Genomic DNA, 19,240 nt, shown 5'->3' with positions numbered 1-19,240 from the left:
ATCCTCGAGCTTCCCCTTCCCCTTGCTGCTGGTCGATGCCATGGTGCCTTGCTTCGCCTTCTTCAGAAAAAGCAAATCCGATCTCGCTGCTTCGGCGCCGCCGGAACCCACAGCCAAAACCCTAACACCACCTGCTCCGTATATCCCCCCCACCAAGGCCGGGAAGCAGTACCAGACTGCCCCGTAGTCAGCCCGAGCGGAAGAGGCCGGACGAGCGGCGGCGAAGGACAAGAGATACTCAACGTCACCAATGGCGGCGAGAGAAGGTAGAAACCCTAACTAGAGGGAACGATGTACGACCAAAAGCCTTACCTAGCAAGCCGGATCCCTCAAAATGGGCTATGGAACAGGGGGGCAACTATTAGGAGGCCTCGTAATAATAAATTTACTGGAGAGCCCAGCACGGATACACCACACACACACAGCGATTTATTCGCACAAAGGCGACCCATGGAAGGCGGCCACTCCCCCAGAAACAAAGCACAAGCTAGCATTTTCCATGTTTGGCTGATGGGAGCTCCTAATCGGCGCTTCAGGCGCCCGATTAGGAAACTGGCGCTCACACAGCTTCACTTGGGCCGGACCAATAAAACACATTGCTCGCTGGTCGCCGCGTCCTCTGCTTGTTCGCCCCTCGTGTTCTACAGTTAACCTGTTGATCAGATGACGTGGACCGTTTGACCAGTTGATCTTTTTTTTTAAATCACAAAATTGAAAAAAGTTCACAGATTCAACAAGATCATGAATTTGAAAAGTTCAAAAATTCAAGCAAAAACCATGGATTTTTAAAAAATTATCCAATTTGGGGAAAGTTCATAAAATATAGAAAAGTTCATCGATTTACAAAAAAAAGTTCATCGCCTTTTTAAAAAATTTCATCAAATTTGAAAATAAATTCACAAGTTTGAAAAAAGTTTTCTTCATTTTGAAATAAAATTCATCAAACTTGGAAAAAGTTCATTAGATATGAAAAGAAATTCACAAATTTGAAAAGTTCATCAATTTTGAAAAAAAAATCATCGAGTTCAAAAAAAAGTTCATCAATTTTCCAAAAAAATCCAGGGACTATCTTTAGCGAGATTGAAAAATGCTCTTTAGCGAGAATGCTATGAATGTTATAAAAATGTGCTTTTCAATTTGACTGATATTCCTGATGCAAAAATTATTTACCCATGTGACCCTATAAATACGATTGCTAGATGGCTAAGTGACTGGGTTGTTTTGCAGAAACTAGCACAATGCCCGTGTGTTGCTACGGAACCATAAAAAGACGTTGAGATACTGATGGCCTAGGAGATCATCAAAAGAATGATGGTGTCTCGCTGCTATTGCATGGTTTATATTAAAAAGAGAACGCAAATACAATGAAATGTCATGTTTGTAATCATTGATGATTTTTAAGCAGCCATTGTAGTTTGCAAGAGTTACAGTGAGGTAACAATTTAAATTTAGGAGAATGTGCATGAGTAATTTGAACGCACAAGATCATGGATTTGGTAGGAGGATGAAGTCTATGACCACGTTGAAATTGCAATGTGTGATGTCTTCTGCTATGCTATAGAACAGGAATAATTTGTTCGTTGAACAGAGAAATTAAATTGAAGACCATGATTTGAATTGGAGTCGTATGCATTTATAATGTATGTTTTTATGAGAGTTGTTCTCATATTACGATAGCGGTGTATTTCTTTATTTCGGTACATCTCTCACTGAGTAGAAGTAATATTTATTTATTATATCTTTTGGAAGGTTGCTAATCTCACATGTGGGTAGAAGTGCATTGTTTTATTTGTATTGTCTTACATGTGAACTCACCATCAACTCCAAGCTTTATAAGTAAGAATGAAAAGCAGGAAAGTCAAAGAAAACTAAAGTGGTGGTAGGAATGATACAAGCAATAGTAAGTGAAGTCTTTCGAGCAGTTCAAGGATGGCGTTTTGGTGTGCTCAAGATTCTGTGACGAATCTAGAAAAAAATGCAAAACCTGATGATGAAGAAATTCATATGGTTATTTGTTGTTCTGTTGCTCTAGTTGAATTTGATATATTGTAATAGTTGATGTTGTGCTTGATGTTATAAGCAGTGTCTCTAACATTACTTTTTACCTTCCTAGGCACCTACTTATGATGATCAGAAGTCCCCTAGTGGATTTTTTTGTGATAAAATTTCTGATCTATTCATCAACTGTCAAGGCAGCACAAAGAACACTGAAGGTAAAAATTACATCCAGGTCCGTAGACCACCTAGCGACGACTGCAATCACTAGAGCGAGCCGAAGGCGCATCGCCGTCATCGCCCCTCCATCATCGGAGCCAGGCAAATCTTATTGTAGTAGACAGTCGAGAACGTCATGCTAAGGCTCAAGAGGACCAGCGCACTAGAACAACAGCCGCCGTCGATGAAGAGAAGCATAGACCAGAAAGATCTAACCTGAAGACACACGAACACATACGAACGAAGACCGGATCCAAGTGGATCCACTGAAAACAAATGTTGACTGAATACGGCAAGATCCGTCGGAAACAAATCTCCACACGCCCTCTGATAATGCTAGACGCATCACTAGAATGGGGCATAGGCGGGGAGAACATTATTCCAACCATCAGAAAGACGTTGCCATCTTGTCTTCCTAAACAGAACACAAACCCTAGAAGAACACAAAAAAGCACCTAAAAATGATGTAAGAGCCCTCCCGCCGGCAAGAGCCGAGATCAACTTGTCTCCATGTCCTGACACCACGGAAGACAATGTTAGCTAGATGGTCAGGGTCAATTTGATGTAGTTAATGCACACGCAGTCACAGCTGCCTCCTGAACCAAAAAGCCTCGTCCCTGGTGGCCCTAGAGACATGGGGATGCTGTGAATCCTGGCCTTTGTCGAGGGAGGGCTCCATTTTCATATGTTCCTTTTATTTTTGTTAGGTTTGTGTCGCACTCAGGAAGATGACGTCGGCGGCTCCCTGAAAATGGAATATAGTTTTCCCGCCTAGTCCCTGTTTCAGTGATGTATCTAGCATCATTGGAGGTCGTGTGGAGATGTGTGTCCAGGTAATCTCGTAGGATTCAGTCGGTGGTTGTCTTTGATGGATCTACTCGATCTCCGTTCGTATATGTTCATGTGTCTTCAAGTTGTAGCCTTTCGATCTACGCATCTCTTCATTGGTGGTGGTTGTTGTCTGGTGCATTAGTTCTATGAGGCCTTAACATGACGATTTCCCGACAGTCTACTACAACAAGTTTTGTCCGGCTCCGATGATGGAGAGGCGATGCCAACGGTACGCTTTCGACTCGCTTTAGTGCTTGTAGTCGTACTTGGTGGTCTACGGATCTAGATTTATTTTTTATTATTTTTGGTATTTATTGTACTACCACAATTGAAAATGAATGGATCAAAAGTTTCCCAAAAAAAAGCTTGATATAGTTAAAGTGTTTTAGGTTATGATGCTTTCTATTTTGGAGAATTGTATCTCGCGAACCACATTTTTTCTGCAACAGGTACTAACGATTCGCTCATGCTTCTATCTGCACTGTGCGGTCGATGCCGAATTTCCCGTCCCATTATCTGGCCGAGTAGTTTCGTTCCAAAATTTTTTTGCACGACTCGATGCAACATGATCGCTGGTTTTCTTCCATATTTTCTGGAACAAACCGCTATGTATAAACACCGTGGTAACTTTTGACCCAGTGAAAAAAGTTGTTAAAAACATACTCTGGTGACTTCTATGTAAATAGCATGGTAATATATGCACCGTAGACCTCAGAACATACATAAAAAACCATGGTAATTTTGACCCTAAGGAAAAAGTTGTTGAAAGTGTACCGGTAACTTCCATGTAAGGAGCGTGGTAATAACCCACCATAGACCTCAGAACTTACACACAAATAACCAGCTCACTTTTACCCCGAGGGAAAATTTACTAAAAAAATATACCCCTGATAACTTCTGTGTAAATAATATAAAAATCTACGCACAACAGAGTCAATAACTTAGGTAGAAACACCGTAGTAACTTTTGACCTGGTGAAAAAAGTTGTTTAATAACATACTTTGATAATTTTCGTATAAATAGCATGGTAATATAAAACACCACAAACCTGATAACATACATACAAACATCACGATAACTTTGACCCGAAGAAAAAAATATTGTTGAAAAAATACCTCCGGTTACTTCTGTGTAAACAGCGTGGTAATATATACACCACATACCTGATAGCTTACGCACAAATAACGCGATAACTTTGACCCAAGGTACAAAAAAGTTGTTGAAGAACATAAGTCCTATTGAAACTAAGAAATATATGTATGCTTGCCATCCACACCAAAATAGGTAACTTTTATATAAATAACATGATAATTTACACACCACCGAGCTGATAACATAGGTAAAAAAACATAAGAACTTTTACCCAAAAAAGTTGTTGAAAACATTCCCACATAACTTGCGTGTAAATAACATGGTAATATACACACCTCAAACATGATATCCAATGCATAAACCCCATGACAATTTTTTTACCGAAGAAGTTGTAGAAAACATACCCATGGTAATTTTTGTGTAAATAAAATGTTGATAACTCACATCATTTGATCTGACAAAAACGTTGTTTAAAACATAACCCCGTAACTTATGTGTAAATAACATGACAATATACACACCACAGGAGTGATAACTTACACACAAACACCGTGATAACTTTGACCCCCGGTGGAAAAAATGATTTAAAACATATCCCTGTTAACTTCTGGTGCAAATAGCATGGTAATATACACACCACAGGTGTGGTAACTTAGCTCAGCGTTTTAACTTTTGACCTAAAGAACTCATCGAAGCATACCAACATGTGATCTAATTTCAAAAATCTTGTGTGGCGATCTTTTATGTGAAAAAGGATTTCTAATCGAACCGGCGGTTTGACCTACATTTTTTTAAATTTCAAAATAGAAAGAAACTAGGATGGTGTGACGCCCCAAGACCGGAGCTTCAGATGCCTTCCATGATTTCCGGGTTTCGTCGTGTGATTTGTTTGGCCCGTTGCTTTTCATCTTTGCATCATGTGCATTGCATCATGTCATCATGCAACCCGTTTTAAAACTCACTAAATAAATTGCATGGATCTTCGGTCCATTTAAACCGAGGGAATTCACGTGGTGATTCTCTTTATAACATATCCTCCCGATATTAGGGAGCTATATTAAATATTCCATTTTCGGATTCACCCATGAACACACTTGCAATAATCACATGCCTTTTTTCCGCTTCAAGGTTGGCCCCCAAACTTTTCCTATTATTTCTTTCGTCACTTCCCCGAGCTCCACCTAAATTCTCAACATTTCTGGGCACTTCAAAACCCTAGTCCTAGTTCAAACCATTTGACTAAATTCAAATGAGTTTGAATTCATATATTCCGATCTGGCCACTTCTAATTTTCTCGGACCAAGTATATTTTTGCGAGTCCAAGAAAATTTCCCCGTGCTCCAATTCTTCTCCTATCCCTATCTATATTTTTCCAAACCCTCTGTTTATTTGCTAAAACAGGGATAGGTATCTAAAGAGAGAAAGAGAGTGCAGGCCTCAGCCCATCCAAGCCGCACCATCCCCGCGGCCCAGCATGCCCATCCAGCCAACAAGCCCAAACCCCCCTTCTAACCCTAGGCCCATCTAACCCATCTAATCTAAGCCCCATCTCCCGATCCCCTCATCCTCTCCCCTCGTTCCTTCCTCGCGCCGCCAGGAGAGACAGGGAGGAGTGCATCGCCCGCTCCTCCTGATCCGCATCCCTCCTCCCTCTCGGTCTTCTTCGCCAGTGCGCCTCTCTCCTTTCCCTCGCGCCGCCACTCACTCCACACGCCATGAGAGCTCCGTGCCCGATCCCTTTTCCTCCTCACGTCAACCTTCCATCGCTCGCTGCCCCGCCTCCAATTCTGCCGCCGCCGAGCGCCACCAGCAGCAGTTTCAGGAGTCCCCGTCGCCGAGCACTCGAGGAGAGGAGCTCCTCGAGCACCCGCGCCTGCAGCCGTCGTCCTCTGCGCCCGCAGACGTCGCCCGTCGCCGGCGCCCCAAGTCCGTGTCGCCGAGTCCCTCGTCCTGCCGGAGCTGCTCCTCCCGCCGCCCAAGTACCTCCCCGCCTCCGGCCATGGTGCCCGCACCAGGACCGCCTCCACCGCCGGCTCTATCTCTGGCGAGCGCCGCGCCATCTCCCTGTCTCGTCTGCGGTGCCAGCGTCAACAACAGCAGTGGACCGGAGCCCCTACCTCGCTCCGCCATGTTGCCGACCTCCTGCTGTGGCCTCCTCCTCGCTTCAAGTCCATGCTGTCAAGCCTCACGTCGCCGCTCTATTACGTTCGTTGTCGGTGTCAAAACCGACGGATCTCGGGTAGGGGGTCCCGAACTGTGCGTCTAGGCCGGATGGTAACAGGAGGCAAGGGACACGAAGGTTTACCCAAGTTCGGGCCCTCTCTCGATGGAGGTAAAACCCTACGTCCTGCTTGATTAATATTGATGATATGGGTAGTACAAGAGTAGATCTACCACGAGATCGGAGAGGCTAAACCCTAGAAGCTAGCCTATGGTATGATTGTTGTGTATGAATGTGTTGTCCTACGGACTAAAATCCTCCGGTTTATATAGACAACGGATATGGTTAGGGTTACATAGAGTCAGTTACAATGGTAGGAGATCTACATATCCGTATCGCCAAGCTTGCCTTCCACGCCAAGGAAAATCCCTTCCGGACACGGGACGAAGTCTTCAATCTTGTATCTTCATAGTCCAGGAGTCCGGCTGAAGGTATAGTCCGGCCATCTGGACACCCCCTAATCCAGGACTCCCTCAGTAGCCCCTGAACCAGGCTTCAATGACGATGAGTCCGGCGTGCAGATTGTCTTCGGCATTGCAAGGCGGGTTCCTCCTCCAAGTACTTCATAGAAGATTTTGAACACAAAGATAGTGTCCGGCTCTGCAAAATAAGTTTCCACATATTGCCATAGAGAGAATAATATTTACACAAATCTAATCTGCTGACGTATTCCGTAGTGTGACATCACACCACGGCCAAGCCTTTATTCGAATCGTTTTACTGTCCCATCTCAGCGTGTTATGCGAGGCGGTTTCCTTGGCACGTCTTGTTAAAGCAGAGATCGTGTCCCCTTATTCCGGGATTCTCATCAATACGGGCGTGGGTAACCCAACCGCTCCTAGGACTCTTGACTATAGGCAAGTCCAAATGGCCACGGAGAGGACGCTCGATATTCACCCTCTTTATAAAGGGACATGGTTTTTACTTTTTCCCTCCCGTGCTCAATCGAATCCTTCCCCCACCTCAAGTTCAAACACCCAAGGTTCAGGTCAGGTGCTCCGAACCCTCAATCATGTCCGGATCTAGCCTTCAAGGCCGATGGATGCCTTCCTCCATCACAGAAGAAGACATCAAAAAGTTGAGGGAGGCCAGATATCTGACCGTCGAGGTTTTGCATTGGCTGCCCGCCCGAGGGCAGTCCGTCCCCTCCTCCGAACCCAACGAGAACGTCGTGTTCATCTCCCACTTCCTCCGAGGTCTAGGCCTTGCCCTGGATCCTTTCGTTAGGGGTTTGATGCATTATTACGAGCTAGATTTCCATGATCTAGCTCTGGACTCCTTTCTTCATATCACGACATTTATTGTCGTGTGCGAGGCCTTCCTCCGGGTTACCCCTCACTTTGGCCTGTGGCTCAAGACTTTTGAAGTAAAGCCGAAGATGATCGAGGGGCAACATGCAGCGTGCGGAGGTGCCTCAATACGCAAGATGACGGGAGCCCCCTGGCCCAAAGGTTCCATTCCAGAGGTGTCTGAATTGTGGCAACAGGAGTGGTTCTACATCACGGCTCCTAGAAGTGCCAAGTGGGCGGCCGCCCCTGTTTTCCGCTCGGGCCCTCCACCACAACTGATGTCATGGATCAGCAGAGGTCTGAGCTGGGGTCCAGCCAAGGACGTGCCTATACTGCAAAGCCGCATTCGAGATCTCTTCAATGGAGATTTTAGTTTGGTTGCGGTAATACAAGTTATGCTGGTTCGTCAAGTCCAGCCTTGCAAACGCCGGCCCCTTCGCTTGTGGGAGTTCAATCCCGAAGGACCGTGTGTCGTTCAAAATTTCCTCGGCCTGACGCACGAGGAGATGTACAAGTCATTCTTCGGACCTCAGGTAGAGTGTCCGGAAATCACCGAGGACGTGGGCCTGAGCAGTAGCCGCGCCGCCGAACAGGTAAGGAATCTTTCAGCCGAACATACTATCTCTCATTTGTTACGAAGTCATTTCTGAGAGTTCGCTTTTTGACCAGGACTGGATAACAAAGGCGAAGTTGATTCGGTGTTCGCCCCCCCCCTCCCTGAGGGTTTGGACAATCCGGTATTGGAAAAGATCCTCCAGGTTGCACCCTGCCCGGAGCCCTTGAAGGAAGATACTGGGAAGGATAATATGGGCGGATGCGGGCCCCCAACGCTGCCCGTTCTAACCAAGGGAGCGAGCGTCTCCATGAAGGAAGACGACCGGAGGAGGAAAAGGACTGCGCCCAGGGATTCGGAAGCCGAAGCTTCCAAACGGGAGAAGAAGTCTCCCACAGAGGGTCCTACCTCGGGGGGTGCTTTTGCCGCACCAAGTCCGCGGGGGGATCAATCTTCCAGCGAGTCGTAAGTGACCCGAAATACTTTAATAGTACTGGTATACCATCTTTTTCTTCTGAGAAAATAACCACCGCATATATCTTTGCAGTTCAGGCCTTAGCGCCTCTCAAATGAGTTCGTCTTCGGGGGATCTTCTTCTAGAGATGATGGAGAGCAAAACGCCTCCTCCGGACTCCTCCGCTCCGGAAGTGGGCGACCCCGAAGTGTCGTCGTGGAGGGCCTCTCCGAATCCGGTGAGGCCAGAAGATAATCCCATTGACCCCTGAAGCTCCCAGTGTCCGGCTCCTGAAGAGAACAGACAAAAGAGTCCGGCACCGTCTGGTGCGCGATCGGATGTTCTGAGGGAGTTGGTGGGGCGAGCGGCCATCTCAGATGAACACCGTATGCTGATGAATACGGTGACGGAGAGAATCTTGTCCGCCGAAAGCGGACTGCATAAAGCTTTTATGAGTCTACTGGCAGGCTTTGAGGTACGTAAAATAATGTATAATAGTCCTGCACATGCTAGGTGTGCCCTGTGTAGATAGTAGCCCCTGAGACTCTGGTGGTCGTCGGAAATGACGACGAACAGAGGATCATATTCCCACGTAATAACCATACTGCCTCTATGTGCAGGTGATGGAACCTCCGGTGGCTAGCCGGACTAGCGAGTTTGCCTATTTAAAACGGCAGTTAGATGCGGCAGACGCCGACATCGAGCTTGTTTACAAAAGGCTTGACGAGGCACATGGTAAGTGTCATTGTCTGGTAAACGCCACATAGTAAGAGCAGCATGATGCCAGTATCTTTAATATGTTGCGACTGCAGATGGAGCTGCCACTGTTGAAGCCTTGCGGGAAAAACTTGCCTGAGCCAAGGAACAAGCGAGGTTTGGTAATGCGGCTACTTTGAAGGCGGCCGAAGAGTTGCAAGCCGAGAAGGCCGCGCATGGCGAGAGCCGAGATAAGATGGCCAAGATGGCCACAGAATTAAAAGCCACCGCTGACCATTGCCGGATTCTTGAAAAGGAAAACTTAGCGAAGGCATCGGACCTTGAGAAGGCTGCTACGACGAAAAAAGACATCCGCTCTGCTATGAGGGCGAAGAAGGAGGAGCTGCGGAAGCCGGGGGTATTGTAGCTGGGAAATCCTTTATGTTGCGGAGGAAGTTCGGAGATCCACGGTATGCCCCTCTGGATCGGCTATGGAGTTCGGAGGATGTGTATATGGATTTGGCGGCAAGCGCTACCGATGCAGTCAAGTACTTCCAGGGTCAAATGGACCGTGAAGTGGACCAGCTGTTTTCGACACAATTCCATTCTCCCGAGCGTCCACTTTCATTGACTGACCAATTAGCCGAATGGGCCAAACTGAATAGGTTGTCCGGACGCGCCATGAGGTCTGTTGTGGATCAGCAATGGCCGGAAAGGCCAAAACCGAATAACTATTTCAGCTTGGTGCATCAGTTCCTTGACGTGGTGCCGCGCATCAATGCGATGAAGAGGTCGGCGTGCATAAAGGGCTCACGAATGGCCTTTGCCCGTGTTAAAGCATGCTGGGCGGAGATCACTAGTAGAAAATGGAGCTTTAGCGCCGGTTCGTAAGGGCCTTTAGTGCCGGTTCCATAACCGGCACTAAAGGGTGGGCACTAAAGGGTTTTTTTGATTTTTTTTTGAAAATTTTTGATTTTTTTTGATTTTTAGTTTTTTTTGAATTATTTGATGATTTAGTCTCTAATCACCTCTCTTAACTGCTCAAGTGTGGATCACTCATTCCAAATCATTTAACTTCCCGACCGGTCACCCATCCCTCTCACTACTCCAGCCCGAGCACGCTTAACTTTCGGGTTCTATTCTCCTTCATTTCCGAGTCTGCACTTGTTGTTTTCCTGACAATAGTAAGATGTCAATCCTATTAACCCTCAGGAGTTTAGCTTGAGCATGAAGTCACACATTTCACCGTTTGAGTTTGAAACTATTATTCTAAAAAACAGTAATTATTTAGTAACGCTAATATTTCTTGAATAAGTTTGACCATAGTTTGACCAGATTTGACCAAAATTCAAAAAATTGAAATAATTATTTAGTAACACTAATATTCTTGAATAATTATGTAGTAACATTAATACTTCTTGAATAAGTAGTTTGACCAGATTTAACCAAATTTTTTTAAACAAACTGAAATTTGACCATATCTTTTTTTCCTTTTGGAATTTGAGGATTCTAAAAAATTCTAAACAGGCCATAGGCCGTCTCCATCGGATCGGATTTTCGTGCTGAATTTTTTGATATATTATACGTTTTTTTCCGACATCGTATGCAAAAGTTATAGCCGTTTTACATTTTCCCTACATTTTTTGCAAAACATGTCCAAATTGTAGTTTTTAAATTTTCCTAACTAGTAGATGTAGTAATATAACTACCTCTCGAAGGATTTTATTTTTTGAAGTTTTTATCATTTTCTTCTGATTTTTTCAGAACTGAAATGGCGACACACGGAGGGGGGGGGAGGGGGGTAGAGTTTGAAAATTGCCCTATAGTGCCGGTTTGTGTCACAAACCGGTACTATAGGTCAGACCCCTTTAGTACCTGTTCATGGCACGAACCGGTACTAAAGGTTAGACCTTTAGTACCGGTTCGTGCCACGAACCGGTACTAAAGGTGATCGTGGGGCCCCGGCCTGACGCCAGCCTGCCACCACCCCTTTAGTACCGGTTCGTGCCACGAACCGGTACTAAAGGTTCAACACGAACCGGCATTAATGCAAATCCGTTCGAACCGGCACTAATGGTACCATTAGTATCGGGCCAAAATCAAACCGGCACTAATGTGCTTCACGTTTGACCCTTTTTCTACTAGTGGATGGATGCCACCACTGTTGCAGCGCGGGATTCGGCCATAGGCCGAATGGCTGCTGAGCACTACTTTGAAGAAGTTCTTGAGGGTGCTCGTTTGATAGAGACCCAGTGCTCAAAACATATTATGTTTGAGTGATATGTAATCTCATTGTAAGCGAAAATGCTTTTATAAAGTTTTATAAGGCTATTTTTATACTTTTGCCTGAAAGTAATATGATGCCTCCTGGGCGGCCGTTTATGTATACATGTGTATAACCTGAAAGATTGCAGCCGTCGGCTTCAACCCCCACGCATATAATGCGGAGGTGCTCGCAAAAACACGCGTTCACACTTAACCCAACGTCTTGGTCCTATTAAGGAGGTGATAGCGGAGCGAGCGAGGCAACCGAACTATAATGCTTTAGCACTTTCACTTAGCCATAGGAGTTTGACAGTGGGGCTACTAGACAGCCCCTGGTGGCTCCGCACTCTCCCGATCCCGGGGTGCGTACATGCCTGGCCGGAAAACGGCCCTTCGTTAAGGCGGAGGAATTCTAACATTCCAACAGGTCATCGAGTGGTTGACCAGTCTCACGCTATATCATGACAGTCAGTTTTTGGCTTTCTCTACTAAGGTGCTTGTCCGAATGAACCAGGGCACAATCGCAGTAGTTCTCCTAGTGCTACCTTAGCCGGTAAAGCGGAACGTAAGGCACCAAAACACAGGAGCCGGGCAAACCCAACATTTGACCAAAGACAATGATTCGGAGCTGATGCATATAGGGCCAAACTCGCGACGCCGAACACTCCCTATGGTATTCGGTCTTTGTGGTATAAACCGGGCCTGAATAATGGCCTTCGTAAGAAGCCCCTTGTGTCTAGGTACGTGCATTGTTCTGGCGTGGCCACATGCCAAGACGTCAGCATCCTTCTCAACGGTGGATATGTATCAACAAGAGACAGTAAAAAAGGTTTATGCAGGGTCTTAATCTAAAAAGAATCCTTGGAGTGGGTCCCTGTTGCATGTCTGCGCCTGTGTCTCCGTTGTGCCGTATCCTGGACGGGTGTAGCACGATGATCATCTGTAAAAGAGAAGAATTTAGGTGAAAAAGTTGTCGTGCAAAAAGATAGTTTTTAAAGAAACCATGTATAATTCAAGATGAGAAAAGATTGCCACTTGTCTGCGCGCGTTGAGCCCCTTGCATTGACAAATAGGGGTGTGACCGTTTAGTCGGTATAAATAGCGGCGCCGGACTTGGTTAGTTGTGTCTGAGGTCTTGATGACCTATTGGATGCTTTCGGTGGTCCGGGCGCCTTTAGTGTGCGGCTGCCAAGGCAGCCGCACTCTCTTCGGCGCGCAGAGATCGCTTGATATTTCCGTTCACTGAAATGATGCCACGTGGACCGGGCATCTTGAGTGTGAGGGAGGTGTAGTGTGGTATTGCATTAAAGCGAGCGAAAGCTTCGCGTCCGAGCAGTGCTTGATAGCCACTTCGGAAAGGAGCGATGTGGAAGGTTAAATGCTCGTGACGAAAGTTATCGGGGGAGCCGAATATAACTTGTAGTAGTAGGGAGCCCGTACAGCGAGCCCCTGGGCCTTGCGTTACTCCTTTAAAGGTCGTATTGCTATGGCGAATTTTTGTTGGGTCTAACCCCATCCCGCGGATTGTATCCTGATATATTAGGTTTAGATTGCTGCCACCGTCCATCAATACTCGTGTGAAGTGATATCCGCCAATTACTGGGTCTAATACCAGGGCAGCCCATCCTGCACGCCGGATACTTGCTGAGTAATTGCGATGGTCGAAAGTGATCGGTTGAGACGACCAGTGGCAGGACTTCGCGGTGACAGGCACTTGGGTATATTTCCCTGGGAGTGCCACATTGTTTCCCTTGATCACGTGTAACACGTTTACTGTTTTGACTTCTGGTGGAAATTTCTTTTGTTCCCCAGTGTCTTGCTTGGGAGGCTCGTCCTCGTCTTCACTTGGTGTATCCTCCCCCTTGTGTACGGTGTTGAGCTTGCCGGACTGCTTGAAGACCCAACAATCTCTGTGGGTATGATTAGCAGGTTTACCAGGGGTACTATGGATCTGACATACTTGGTCCAGTATTTTGTTGAGGCTGGACAGTTCATCCCTGGTGCCTTTAGAGGGCGGCTTTTGCTGTCCTGGCCAAGAGCTTTTGAATCCGGCGTTTACTGCCGTGCCCTTTGTGTTGTCTTCTTTATTTCGGCGTTTGTTATTGCTGTTGCGCCGTGATTTCTCGTTTCCATATCTAACTTCAGATGTACTGGGGTCGCTGGTGCTGCATCTGGCTAGCCAACTGTCCTCACCCGCGCAAAAGCGGGTCATGAGGTTTGTTAATGCAGCCATCGTTCTCGGCTTATTTTGGCCGAGGTGTCTGGCGAGCCATTCGTCGCAGACGCTATGCTTAAAAGCTGCCAAGGCTTCGGCGTCTGGACAATCGACAATCTGGTTCTTTTTAGTAAGAAACATGTTCCAAAGCTTTCAGGATGACTCTCCGGGCTGTTGAGTTATATGACTCAAATCGTCCGCATCCGGAGGTCGGACATAAGTCCCTTGAAAATTTGCCCGAAAGGCGTCTTCGAGCTCTTCCCAAATTCCAATGGAGCTTTCGGGGAGGCCTTTAAGCCAGTGACGAGCTGGCCCTTTGAGCTTGAGGGGTAAGTACTTGATGGCGTGGAGATCATCTCCTCGAGCCATATGGATATGGAGGATGTAGTCCTCAATCCAGACCCCAGGGTCTGTTGTTCTGTCGTATGCCTCTATGTTTACGGGTTTGAATCCCTCTGGGAATTCATGGTCCAGCACCTCATCGGTGAAACACAGGGGGTGTGCGGCACCCCTGTAGCTGGGTGTAACGCGTTGTTCGGATGTTTGTTGTATTGCATTGTATGCTGGGGCGCGCTTGCGTGGTCCATAGATGGATCTTGTTGCGCCGTCCTTTAGGTGCGAGCCCTCGCATGGGTCGCGTGTTGTATTGTGAGTGGCGTTGTATGCCGCCCTGTGTTGGTAGAGGGGTCATCTATCTGGCCAGGTGGCTGCTTTGATGTTTGGTTGTGGAGGGTCTGAGGCCTCCTCATCGAATTCAGGTAGCAGCTTCTGCTTTGGGTAGCTCTTGGGGGGGGGGCGATTGTCGCCATACCTCGCTGCTGTGTTGAGTGTTTTACTCCATCTGATTTGGAGTGTGTCTTGCGCAGCCCTGAGCCTTTGCTTCTGCTTTTTGAGACTCCTCGCGGTGGCAACAAGCCTTTTACGGGCATTCTGCTGCTCCGGGTGCCTGTCCGGCGTTATGTCGTTCGGACTATTATCCTTGATAGAATTTGTTTGTTCGGTTTGATTATCCGGATTGCCGTTGTACGGCAGCGGTTCGCCCTGCTCCAGCGCTGGGTCTGTGTGATCATTATTTCTGTCGAGGCGGCATTTGGGGCGGCGCTTGCGTCGCCGCTTTGACTGCTTCTCAAGGGAACAAGCCTTCGATGCGTCCTTCCGCTCCTCGCAGTCATCTTTTGGTGCGTCCACCATGTATACATCATATGACGAGGTGGCTTTCCAGGGCTCAAAAGCTGCTGGTTCTTCATCGTCTCCTGCGTCGGCGTCCATACCGTCGATATCTTCGGAGTCAAAGTCGAGCATATCGGTTAAATCGTCGACAGTGGCTATAAAGTGGGCGGTGGGTGGGCTTTGAATTTCTTCATCGTCCGTATCCCAACCTTGCTGACCATAGCTCGGCCAGGGCTCTCCTGATAGAGAGAGAGACTTTAGTGTCTTCAGAATATCGCAGAAAGGCGAGTGCTGAAAGATATCCGCGGCAGTAAACTCCATGATCGGCGCCCAATCGGATTCGATCGGCAGGGGCGCGGAGGGTTTGGAGTCCGAAGAGGAGTCCGGCTCCCTAGAGTCACGAGTCTCGCGGAGTGCGGGGCTGGTGTTCGGCTCGATCGCCGTTGGGATCACAGCCCCCGAGGCGGCATCCAACCACCCATCCTCGATCGGCGCAGTAGGCTCTGAATTAAGGGTCGAAGCCGATGCGGGTGCGGCCTCCAGGGCACTGTTCGACAGCAGAGCTAGATCATGCTCGTCGTGACAGTGCGGCGCGCTCTGCAGCGGCTCGAATCCGTCAAAGATCAAGTCCCCGCGGATGTCAGCCATGTAGTTTAAACTTCCAAATCTGACCTGACGGCCAGGGGCGTAGCTTTCGATCTGCTCCAGATGGCCAAGTGAATTGGCCCGCAGTGCGAAGCCGCCGAAGACGAAGATCTGTCCGGGGAGGAAGGTCTCACCCTAGACTGCATTGCTATTGATGATCATAGGAGCCATCGAGCCTGACGGCGACGACACAGAGGAACTCTCAATGAAAGCACCAATGTCGGTGTCAAAACCGGCGGATCTCGGGTAGGGGGTCCCGAACTGTGCGTCTAGGCCGGATGGTAACAGGAGGCAAGGGACACAAAGTTTTACCCAGGTTCGGGCCCTCTCGATGGAGGTAAAACCCTACGTCCTGCTTGATTAATATTGATGATATGGGTAGTACAAGAGTAGATCTACCACGAGATCGGAGAGGCTAAGCCCTAGAAGCTAGCCTATGGTATGATTGTTGTGTATGAATGTGTTGTCCTACGAACTAAAACCCTCCGGTTTATATAGACACCGGATAGGGTTAGGGTCACATAGAGTCGGTTACAATGGTAGGAGATCTACATATCCGTATCGCCAAGCTTGCCTTTCACGCCAAGGAAAGTCCCTTCCGGACACGGGACGAAGTCTTCAATCTTGTATCTTCATAGTCCAGGAGTCCGGCTGAAGGTATAGTTCGGCCATCCGGACACCCCCTAATCCAGGACTCCCTCATTCGTCACCAGAGATCGCCAGATCCGGTCGTGTTGGGTCAGATCCTCCCGTCCCTGCCTTGCTGCTGCCCACCAGAGGCCTTCCGTCTCGCGTTTGTTTTGGATCAGCAAGGATGAGACACCAAGAACCGTACCCAGACCGTCAAGCACCTTCTCCGAGGATTTTGCCAAGTACCATGACATGAACGACCCTCGAACGCGTCAAGTACCACTACCGTCAAGTACCTCTTCGCAAGACCAAGTTCCTCTACAATATGTGTACGACTACCGACGCCGAAGACCCATGAACCAATAACTTCAAGTTCAACTATTGTGGCAAAAACGAGACTGGCGGGTTCGAAGACCCCAAGTACCACGAAAACCCCGAAGGGGTTCGAGTTCGTCAAGTTCACCTTCGAAACGTGTACCACTACCGACGACTGAGACCCTGGATTCGACAAGTTCCTCACGGTGACCCTGAACATCTACGGGACATGCACGACTTCGAACCGTGTACCACGTCGAACATGTACGACTACACGACGAACCGCCAAGACCCTGAACGACTACCGCCACCGAAGTCCGCGAGTACTACTACTTCCACAATGCGTCGTGTACGACTACTATCGTGAGAATGCCTACTTCCTCTACTTGCATCGAACGAACCCGAACACGAACCGTCCCACTTGCACGCTTCGAAGGTATAACCCTGAGACGACCGCCCGTGAACGAATGCATGTGTGATGTATGAGATGCTCGTGCTTGATTCGTGCTCGAATTGTCGGTGCACGTTGCCCCTCTTTTGCCTTGTCATCATCGTCGACTCATGGGACACCCGGTATCCGGGAGTGCCCCACCATCTTTTGCACGCATCCGCACACTTCGCCTTTGCATCGGTATCTCAATCGAATTGCCGGAACCGGAATGTTGCCATGGTAACATTTCCATTTCGCCGCCGTGGCACCCCTTTTTCCTTCCGCCATGGCGACAAATGCTTCATGATGCTCATGTCAACATTGCCTTAAAACTTGCATAAATTTGCATATGTCATTCGCATCATGATAATAACATTTAAATGTTTAAAATTGTTGTTGCAATAAATTGCTAATGCATATGGGGATTTACCGGTTTTGTTGTTGGTTATATCCGGCCCCATTTAAATGGTTTAGATGGTATAGTTTTGTTATGCTTCACCTCTTGCCATGTTAAACAACATTTAAGATTGTTGGGTACCTAAATGAGAGAGAACTAAATAATTGATGTGGTGTTCCGTCAATATGCAACTTGTTGCATATTGAGCTCCACTTAACTTGTAGTTTTGTTTGTGCCCTTTGCCATGCCATGCTTCATTAAACCGAACATGCATCATACTTGATTGTGCATCATGCCATGCTTATGTGATGGTTGTTTCTTCGGGTTTTAGTTTCGATAACGTCGCGTTGTGAGGATTCGTTCGACTACGTCCGTTTTTCTTCTTCATGGACTCGTTCTTCTTCCTTGCGGGATTTCAGGCAAGATGACCATACCCCCGAAATCACTTCTATCTTTGCTTGCTAGATGCTCGCTCTTTTGCTATGCCTATGCTGCGATGCCTACCACTTGCTTATCATGCCTCTCATATTGTTAAACCAAGCCTCTAACCCACCTTGTCCTAGCAAACTGTTGTTTGGCTATGTTACCGCTTTGCTCAGCCCCTCTTATAGCATTGTTAGTTGCAGGTGAAGATTGGAGCTTGTTCCATGTTTAGAACCTGGATATTTTGTTGGGATATCACAATATCCCTTATTTAATTAATGCATCTATATACTTGGTAAAGGGTGGAAGGCTCGGCCTTATGCCTGGTGTTTTGTTCCACTCTTGTCGCCCTAGTTTCCGTCATATCGGTGTTATGTTTCTAGATTTTGCGTTCCTTACACGGTTGGGTTATAATGGGAACCCCTTGATAGTTCGCCTTGAATAAAACTCCTCCAGCAAGGCCCAACATTGGTTTTACCATTTGCCACCTAGCATTTTCTTTCCCTTGGGTCGGCCGGCTCAAGGGTCATCTTTATTTTAACCCCCCGGGCCAGTGCTTCTCTAAGTGTTGGTCCGAAACGGGCAGCCTGCGGAGCCACCTTGGGGAACCTCGAGGGCTGGTTTTACTCGTAGCTTGACCTATCTGAGTGTGCCCCGAGAATGAAATATGTGCAGCTCCTATCGGGATTTGTCGGCACATTCGGGCGGATTTGCTGGACTTGTTTTACCATTGTCGAGGATGTCTTGTAACCGGGATGCCGAGTCTGATCGGATTGTCTTGGGAGAAGAAATATCCTTCGTTGGCCGTGAGAGCTTGTGATGGGCTAAGTTGGGACACCCCTGCAGGGATTTGAACTTTCAAAAGCCGTGCCCGCGGTTATGGGCAGATGGGAATTTGTTAATGTCCGGTTGTAGAAAACCTGAAGTTGATCTTAATTAAAATACATCAACCGCGTGTGTAACCGTGATGGTCTTTTCTCGGCGGAGTCCGGGAAGTGAACACGGTGATGGAGTAATGCTTGACGTAGGTTGTTCTAGGATCACTTCTTGATCATAGTTCATCGCCCGTGCTTTTGCCTTCTCTTCTCGCTCTCATTTGCGTATGTTATCTACCAAATATGCTAGTCCCTTGCTGCAGCTCCACTTCATATCTTTACCTTACCCATAAGCTTAAATAGTCTTGATCGCGAGGGTGTGAGATTGCTGAGTCCCCATGGCTCACAAATACTTCCTAAACCAGTTTGCAGGTGCCGTTGAACCGTGCAGATGATGCAACCAAGCTCAAGGAGGAGCTCTATGAAGATCGTGTTCTTTATGTTGATCCGTTTTCCAGTTGATCAGTAGTGGAGCCCAGTTGGGACGATCGGGGATCTGTGTAGCATTTGGGGCAGTCTTCTTTA

The sequence above is a fragment of the Triticum dicoccoides genome, chromosome 7A (genome assembly GCF_002162155.2).
Source record: "Triticum dicoccoides isolate Atlit2015 ecotype Zavitan chromosome 7A, WEW_v2.0, whole genome shotgun sequence".
NCBI lineage: Eukaryota > Viridiplantae > Streptophyta > Magnoliopsida > Poales > Poaceae > Triticum > Triticum dicoccoides.
This window is presented reverse-complemented; position numbering follows the sequence as displayed.